This window comes from Gymnodraco acuticeps, unplaced genomic scaffold (assembly GCF_902827175.1).
Source record: "Gymnodraco acuticeps unplaced genomic scaffold, fGymAcu1.1, whole genome shotgun sequence".
Classification (NCBI taxonomy): Eukaryota; Metazoa; Chordata; class Actinopteri; order Perciformes; family Bathydraconidae; genus Gymnodraco; species Gymnodraco acuticeps.
This window is the reverse complement of record NW_022990699.1, coordinates 862,760-872,748: the sequence shown is the minus strand read 5'-3', so window position 1 is coordinate 872,748 and position 9,989 is coordinate 862,760.

Below are 9,989 nucleotides of genomic sequence, written 5' to 3'. Positions count from 1 at the left end.
ATAAGGGATTATGACGGACATTTTACGATCCTGTCTGTCAAAATGACGGACAGCGAAAAAGTCTAACGCCACCTCAGTGGGACGGAGAGATATGCTTTGGCCATGGGTGACAGCAGTGGGTCAAACTGTGCATTGTCTCTTCACCACTTCAAAAACATTACTGTTTTTGCCAAGAAGGTGAGGCTTATTGACAGAGATATAAACATACTGTTGGTACTTGCCTACTTGTCAATGTCTCTAGGTGTGTAAATGTAGCCCTGTAAATACGATGTCCTTTTGTGTTCTGTTGTTTTATGTTCATGTTGTAACCTACTTGCTGCCATGTTGGACAGGTTTCTCTTGAAAAAGAGATCGATGATCTCAATGGGACCACCTGGTTCAATAAAGGTTTAAAACAAAAAAAAGTGTTTTAAAAAAAATATAATTTTTTTAAAAATCGCGGTAGATTTTGTCAGTCTCACGACGGTATTGGGACGTTTATTTACCGCGATACCGCGATATTCGGTATATCGTTACATCCCTAGCCACTACGTTTGTTTGCACTACTCAATACTGCTCGTCAGTCACTGTACAGTATTTTACATTAATTTTGTGACCTTCTATGTTTCCTGTAGTTATTTAATTGCTCTTTTTACTGCTCTGTTAGTGTACAGTTTTATTATTATGCTGCTGTGTTTATTGTATTTTTGTAACTCTGGCACAACAATTTCCTTCGGGATAAATAAAGTATTATCTTATCTTATCCTGGCATATAACTAATAATCTCTTGATCTTGTTGAATCAAGACTCGAACAATGGCACAGCAGTCCTTATGGTAAAACATTTTTAAATCGACAGCCAATCAAGGGTGGACCTTAAACATGTAAAGTAATCTTGAATTTGGAGAATCGTGACACCTTTAGTATACCCATTCTCTTTTCTTCATTAAAGACACACACAAAGATGCAGAACGGCATACTATATGAAGCAAGAAAGAAAAGTTGACCGATAGACAGACAGATACTGCAAATAGAGAGTATTTTTACAACAAAAAGTTAATCATAGCTTTGAACAAGACATGTTTTTTATTTTTTTATCTTTTTACAATTCCCTCATCTCTTCCCGCTCCAGCTGCATGTTTTAGTAGCAACTGTTGATCATTAGCACTCCCCCCACATTGTGCAGTCTCTGGCATCACTCCCTGCTCTGTCATTGGCACACTCTCCCATCTTGTGTTTTAAATTGTAGGAGGCAAAGAATGGAGCTGTGTGGGGCTTGTTTGTTAACGACACAACTCCCTTATGAGTTTGTGCTGGCAGCATGCCTAGCCACCAGATCTGTGGTGCACTACACTAGAAAACTGGAAGTCAACCCACTCTCATTTTTAAACGTTGCATATTTATTTAGTCACCCAGTAGTCATTAGTGCCATGTGTTTCTGTGATCTACTTAAACTAATTATATAAACCTTTGCTCTTTGGGTTTTCATTTGTTTACATTAGATGTTATAAATGAGGCCTTTCCTCCAATGGTTTCACAGATGATTGAAGTGTTGCACTGAAATGCAGCTGCTCTGGGTTTCAGGCCCAACTAGGGGGTCCCAGACCTCCAACTCAGCTATTGTCCTTTGATTAGTCTTATGATGCAGCTTTACGAACACTGCCGTATATATCTTACAAACACCTTGATGACTTGTATGAAGTCCAATACGAATTGCATTAAAGGTCCCCTATTATGCTGTTTTTCATCAATATGTTATAGGTCTCAGATATATACAAAACATGTCTCTGAAGTGTTTGTCTGAAATACCAAACAGATCATTGTAGCATCCCATAAACCCCTCTGTTTCAGCCCTGTTTCAAAAGTGCTGATTCTCTGTCTGTTACTTTAGATGAAAATAAGGAGCCACTCCCCATGCCCCTCTTGCCCCTTTCACACCAGCGCTTTTTCAGCTCCGGCTCGGAGCTGGAGCCTGAAAAGCGCTGGTTTTTCCTGTTCACACCGCAGCGGCGCCGGCTCTTAGCTCCGGAATCGGGTTCACTTCCAGCTCCAAAAAATTGTCGGTCTAGAGGCAAGAGCTTCGGAGCTAAGAGGTGGCGTCGCTTACGTCTCTCTTACGTCGAGGCGTGCAGGAAACTAAACCCACCTCCCCTGAACATGGGTCGACTGTCATGCCTGCCTACAAGCAGTAGTGCTTATAAACACACTTTATAAAGTCAGGCAACACTAACCAGGCTTCGTGTGATTCTGTTTATTTGTACCTTACTTTGACCATCCGTTCATTGTTATTGATCATTGTGGAGAGAGGCAGACGTTTTGTTTTGTATTATAGCATCTATCGGATGGAATAAATACATGGGCTGCACAGGTTGTCGTGTCCGACTATCACAAGTAGAATCATAATAAAAATACGCCGGTAAAATGTGCCTGTAGAAAACGGTTTATGCCACAATAGGATAGCAATAGCAAGTAGTCAGTTTAGCTTCGGTTGCTATGCTAACATCACCCATTTTATACCAGAGAAATTTTCATAACAGCGTTGTGATGCCAAACAGCGTCAATTCAGACTGACACACATTCACTTAGGCTAAGGGGAACTGGCGATATGTATCAGCTGCTTGTGTGAGTCGGACAGTGAATACTTTAGAGCGGCCGCAGCAGTGTGAGCTACCCGGGAGCTAACGGAGGAGAATAAACTCCCGTGGAAGAGCAGCCAACACTGCAGCGGTCGGTAAATGCTGCAGAAACACATTAATAAACAATGAACCACGGCACTCTGGAGCAAAGTATAAGGTTGGAGAAGTCGTTATTCAATTTAATCTGGCTTCGTGTGATTAAAAGCAACACGATCATCGACCCGACGCAGTTCCCCGTTGTTGTGAGCGCCGTAATGCCGTTGGGGAGCAAATCAGCTTATCAGCGATGTAAACGGTGACGTCATGACGCAGCAGCGGCAGCACCAGTCGGGTGCTGGGCGGTGTGAACAGAGCGGGAGCAGAAAAGGGAAACCGGAGCTGAACCAGAAAAGCTCTAGCTCGGAGCTAGAAAGGGAAAAGCGCTGGTGTGAAATCCGCATCTGAGAGATATTTGGTTAGAAAGAACACAATGGTGCTCTAGGAGGAGATTCAGGTGATAAGGTGGGGGGTGTTACCTTGGTTGGTTATTGGCTAATGGTTACACAAGCCATTATGACATCATAAAGTGGACAACATCTGATCAGTTTTTTATGGTTTTTATATGTTTTATATAAGTGGATCAGGACAAAAAGTGAGCAAATCTTTTTTCCTGAAACTTCCAGAATCTCTTTACACAGAGGGGACACATGTTTATGTATAAAATACATGAAAAAGTAGATTTTGCATAATAGGTGACCTTTAAAGGTGGGGTCGGTAAGTTTGAGAAACCGGCTCGAGATACACTTTTTGTTATATTCCATGGAATGCTCTTAACATCCCGATAGCAATGAATATCTGAAGTGCTTTGACAAAAAATCCATACAAAATTTCGTCTGTGGAAGCCGTAGCGCTGTAAAAAGCACGACCAATCATCTGAGCCGGCCTGGCTAAAATAACTGGATGGCCTAACTGCCTGTCAGCCTTCCATCTGTGCACAAACTTATCTCGTGCCCTCATTGGTCATGTGCACGTTCGTGTGTGTTGGAGGAGGGGCTCTGTAAGGAAGGGGCAGATTTTTCCGGTTGTGTATTTTCAAATTCTAGCGCACTCGAGCCGGTTTCTCCAAAATGACCTACCCCACCTTTAAGAGCTAAGCAAAATCCCTAACACATAGAGCCATTGCTTTCTCACACACCCACTATGAATGCAGAATATTGTAAGAAACTGACATTGCAATATTTTTATTTTGATGCATATTACAATATGAATTACATATGTAATTACAAATGGAAATGTACAAATACATTTGAAAGTTGAATAATTGGGTGCATATGAGTGCAAAATTATGAGGCAAGATAAACAATTTTTTAGCATTAAGTCCTCAGCCTAAGATGTGGAAAGGTCTGGTAAGGACCGCTTTATAGCTCCTTATAAAACCAATTCTAACCTGGATCTATAGCCTTGGGGAAACTGCATGAGGCCTAATGTAGGACATGATTGGGAAATGCTTGATTATTCATGGAAGATGAGGACAGTGCAAGCTTTCTTTTTTAAAGCTTAAAAAAAGTTGTAACATGACATGTTTGATTTCATTTGCTGACCAAGCAGGCCCCGTAAGTGTCTATTTCACTTAACGTAAGTGTCTATTACAAGTACATATTTTAATGATGATGATGTTTGAGCATCTATAGAAACAATGAGAAAAAGGCAGAGAGAAGAGAAGTCTAAACCATTTATCCCACAGATTTCACTTTCGCTGTTCACTCTCCTTTGCTTTAAATAAATGTCCCCATTTCTACCTCAAATTGACCTAAAATAAGACATTTTCACATCTCTTTCCCGGTTTTCACAGCACTCAGGCATAAACGATGCACAGATTGCAGTTGGCTGTTGCTGGAGACTTCCACAGAGTCTATTATAAAGTTAGTTCAATATTTTACATGCAAGGGCCATCAGATGGACGCCATACAACTGTGTGGAGTGAGGTTGATAGGCCTGGCTATTGCTCCCGGGTACAGCTTAAATAATACACAAAAGCTCTTAAGGTGGCCATAGACACAGGCTTATAAACTTTTAATAATAAGCACAATGATAGCGTATTACTCTGATGGGATACTGGCATTATGCATTAATCATAAGGCCTTAGTCTTCCACTGAAATCATTTCCAGCTAGTTGAGTGTGAGGCTTTCAGGGAAGCTGGTTCTGCCTACAGAACATTCAAGTTGAGAATGGATGAGTGTTGTCATGCCTATGCTGCACAACTTTATTGTGCATTGCCAGAGACAATGGAAAGAAAAGGCCTTGATTCATCTGTTTATTAGGACTCTCAATATACAGTACAAGCTAGCGTTTTCATTCTAAATAATAAAGATAAATCAAGCCGAAGACAAAATGAATCACATTATCAAGGTACTGCCAAGGGTATTGATGTTTGTACAAGGTTTAGCAGTGGGGGTGGAAAACAGTTGTAGGTTGTCAGAAACCTTTGAGGATGAATAAATATGATGAAGGGCCTTAATTATGTGATTGCTGGCTTGGAAACTATATCACTGAGAATAGACAAGAGCTCGGCAGGGAGGAAGAACTCCCACACCCTCACAGAGACATGACAGGTACTTTCTACTGGGGGTTTGAATGGTGCGTTTCTGCATTCTGCACCTCTGTACACTTGAATGATATTTTGATTTGTTGAATAGCTACAAACACACGTCTATTCACACTTAAACACGTGGAGCTCAACTGAAAGACGTGTTTTGTATTATTCTGAGGCAACATGTTAAGACGATTCCAGTTGGGCGACTGCTTACATCTCAGATGTGAGCTCAGTGTAGCTGCTGCCGTTCCACTGCTACATGCACATCAAAACTCAGCTCTTAACCCAGTTACTGCAGTAAGCTGGCCTTGGTCATCCATCCATCCATCTTCTCCCGCTTATCCGTGGTCGGGTCGCGGGGGTAGCAGTTCCAGCAGAGAGCCCCAAACTTTATTTTCCCTGGCCACATCAACCAGCTCTGACTGGGGGATCCCAAGGCGCTCCCAGGCCAGTGAAGAGATATAATCCCCTCCACCTGGTCCTAGGTCTACCTACTTGGTCTCTTCCCAGCTGGACGTGCCTGGAACACCTCCCTAGGGAGGCATCCTAACTAGGTGCCCGAACCACCTCAACTGGCTCCTTTCGACGCGAAGGAGCCTTGGTCATACTGCAGAATAACTCATGCTTTGAGTATGGAAACCTGGTTTAGATGTTCATCTCTCCCTGGTAACCTACTTATCGTGACATGAACAGTCTTATTCCCCTCACCTTGTTTTTTGTTGTCTTTATTAAATCAGATTCACACAGCATTATGGGTACAGTTCAATGTCAACAAAAACATCGCAACAGCAATTATTTCTATTACTACTGGGATTATAAATGTAATTTATGGGCTAAGCTCCTGCTCAAAGAGTCTGGCTTGGAGCTGAACCACTAAAGTGTTGTACCCATGGAGGGAGCACCTCAGGTAGAAATGACTGCACTATTAATGGCTGTATTCACAGCAGCAGTGCACCCCATCACCGATTATCAAAGGCACACGTGTATAATTAAACTTGAATAGACTCTAAAGCGTGGCCAATAGCCTACTCTGTGCATGCCAATGTAAACTCTGGTGGTGTGACTGTTATAATGTAGTAATAACAATAGACGGTAATCGTTCAATTGGCAAGAGAATAAGATATTCAGCAACCTGGCATGAAGATTGTAAACTAGTTGCTGACATCCCTTTTTTACAAGGACAAACATCAGAAAGCACAAACCCAATAGACTTGTCTTATTTTCTCGCAGGTGATGACCTTGGATCATTTTCTGGACTATAATCACTTCGTAGAATGCATTATCTTACAATGCCTTGTTTAGTGCCTAATGAGATAATGGCTGAAAAACACTTTTTTCTGTAGAAACAAATATGCCATTTCTAAAGTATGTTCACGCAGAGTTGACTTAACGAGGAGCTCCCCATTGATTATTTTTCCCTAAAGCTCTTTCACACTTTAATCAGACTAACAAAACAACGGGACAGGTGCTCCTTGAAGATACTGGCAGCACCATTAAGTATTTAACAGCAATAGTGCACCACAGAGGATATATTCCTATTCTAGGGTAACCTACTTATCACCACAGTGTGAATGCAAATGCTGATGTTTATTACAGTGTGCCGGAATGTTTAAAACATTAGTGGAATCTCACACGTCTGTTCCCTGCACATATGTCTCTGTTGAGGAGGGGCATGAAGGGAAAATATAAAGTACAAAATTACCATATTAAATTTTTAAAACGTGTTTTTGTATGCCTAGTGGTGTTTGGGGTCTATCTTGTGATAGATGAATGTCTTATGGTTTTCTTATTCTCTCCCCGCATCGAGCAGCACATTTTCCCTGTGCAATACAAACACTGTAGGATGCTTATGTGTGTGTGTATTTCTTGGAGAAACGGCGTCAGATCATTCCATCTCCATGCACCACAAAAGATGAAGGTTGTCTTTAAAGTGAGAGCAGTCGTCTCATTGTTCAACTGTGTAACCTTGCTCTTTGTGATCTCACAGCAGAATGAACCTTCCTCACATGGAACAAGCCTATTTCCCTTTTTTGTTGGACCACAATACCTAAGGGCGAGAGTCTGGCCTGGCCCTGTTGACTGTCAATGATGCAGTGTAGCTTTTTTGTTTCTCCCAAGCCAGAGGAGGAAGTATAATTGAGAAATCAGCAGGTCCCTCTCTTCTTGAAAGTCATTTGCTTACATACTGTGTTCCCACACCAATCATAAGCTTAGCGGCTTAGCTGTATTTGTACTTGAAGATTGTATGGATGTTGCCGTCAGCCGTCTTATCCCGGCAACGGCTGTGAAGGAGAGTAGAAACTTTGCTCTGCTGTGCACGTTACATTGATCCATTTGCTGTATGATTCTCTCAATGGAATTCTGTGATTTAAAATGACTACAAAGCAACTGTGGGTGAATAACCTCAAAAGTACTCCAGCCAAGAAAAACTGACAATGACAATGCTTTCCCTTGAATATTAGTTTTAGCAGAGTAGATTTTGTTGATGATTCTCAACGAGTGATCACAAAAAAGTAGAATGACCAGTAAACCCATGCAGCTGTAATTTCACCCTGACTAAAGGAAGATGGATTCATGGAGATAAAGTACGGCTAATCATTTGTCAGAGAGCAGTCCTCTTCACCTGCCCTCAGGCGTGAAACCCATAAAATACATGATGGGATGATAAACGGATGGAAAATAATATTAACGTCATATGGAGTAGATAACGTCAATCTACTGTATGGTTATTTTTCCCCCTTTTCACATATTATGATATAATACATCTATTCTTGAAAAAAAAAAAAAGTGTTTATAAATACACATGTTGTATCAAGCCCCAAACTTGGATGCAAAGGTGTGCTATGACATCACTGAGAGGCCCTTTTTCCCTTTTACCTCCATATCTCCATATCTAAACGGATCACTCACTCCCTGCTGTATTGTCACACTGTGAAAGGCTACCATCAAATTCAAGTTACACTAAGAAAAATGCTGAGGTCCTGGATTTTCCACAGATTACTGTGTCATCATTTTTGGGGGTTACGGCGAGAAGTCAAGCCCTTGGAGATGTGACCATTCTCCTATCTCTTTTTAAGGTGAGCAAATTGTCTTGTGAAGTAGCATGGTCTTGCCTGGCCTATCTGGCTGAGAATAAATCCTGGAATTGTTGTACATTATTCCTCAAGTAATCTCTGAGCCACAGAATATGTCACAAAAAGATAATACACCTTGGGCTTCTGAAGAATAATGTCTTAGAAATACACAAGACACCAACAAAACATTGCATCCTGTTTATTTTTATCTCTGAGATACAAGTCTTGTAGCATATCATCAGATGAACTAGCCTTTAAAGGAAATGAATTTCCCTCCATTAAGTACCAAACGCTGAATTAACATTTCTTACCACTTGACAATATGAATGATATCCCTTTAATAACCGTCTGCATTAGTCCCGAGTGATACATGACTCCCCTGTCAAGACTTTATATGCTGACATTAGAGGAACCTATGTGAATTAATAAAAGAGACATAGCGTGTTATCATGGCAGTATGAGAGATGACTAATTAAAATTGGCAAAGGGAATTAATGTTTCGTGTCAGCAGTTGATGAATAAGTATCATAGACTGGCATGTCTAATTGTTATACATGCCTCACGTATCATGTAAACTTGCATGTGCAGTGCTTGCAGATCTTGCCTGTGTGGAAAAATGACCTCAAATATCCACCCTGAGCCCCTACATTAGACGTCTCACATATTTACCTTTTGTGACATCACACGGCTGCCACCTTTGATAGGACAGTCATTATTCTCAACACGGTAAGGCATTAAGAATGAATGCACCCACGCACTCTCCCCCCTAGCCTGAAACGCCTCGATTTTTGCTATTTGTTTACCTCCCTAAATAATGACATCACTGTGACACTCACTCACTGGCTAGGGCTCCAACACATTGTAAGTGATTTGCTAAGGGGCAGGACATCTCTAAGCTGTTGAGCAATCGCAATAGCGCAGACCAAATAATCAATCAGAGCAGACTGGGCTCTGGTTTCAGACAGAGGGTGAAAATAGGTGCTTCAGCACAGGCAGTATGAGAAAAATACAGCACTCATTGAACATTAAAGCATGTAAACATGTGACATTAGAGGCACAACATACAAATATGAACTGTGAAACACGCATAATGCGGCCCCTTTAAAACATAGTACTGGTACCGGTAAAAACAGTCTCGAAAATCTCCTTAATTAAACCATATTTTAAAAGGCATTTCCCCTCTGTAATGACCTACTATTAACATCTTGTTTAGCTTATATTATTTTGTCAAGTCGATGGTTGATCAAGCTTATTATTGCTTTTGTTACAATATATTTCTGTCAACACTGCTGTCCTCACATAACACGTCATAAGGTAGAGGTATAAACGTTTTCAGGTTTTTATTCCTTTTGTGAGTTCATGAACAAAAACCCAGTGCTCATGGTGATGACTCTTAATAAAAGTAATTCAAATATTTGTATTAACGGCAATTCATTTATTGGCTTTCCATAAAACCTGAAAATACAATTGAATCCGTTTTTGAGACACACTATCTTTTGCAAATGTCCTTGGACGATTCTCATTCGCGAAATCCACTTTTAAACTTTTTGTCTCCAAGTGTCGGAACAGTAATAGAGATGAATGGGTACCAAGCCCCCAGGAAGTGCGCCGGACACTGATGAAAATATTCGTTGTGGCCAAACGGCGGTACTACACTTCCGTATCAGTCGTTGGGCCCGGAAATACTTTTTCCCATTGACAAACATTGGGAAAGAGACGTCTGTAAAT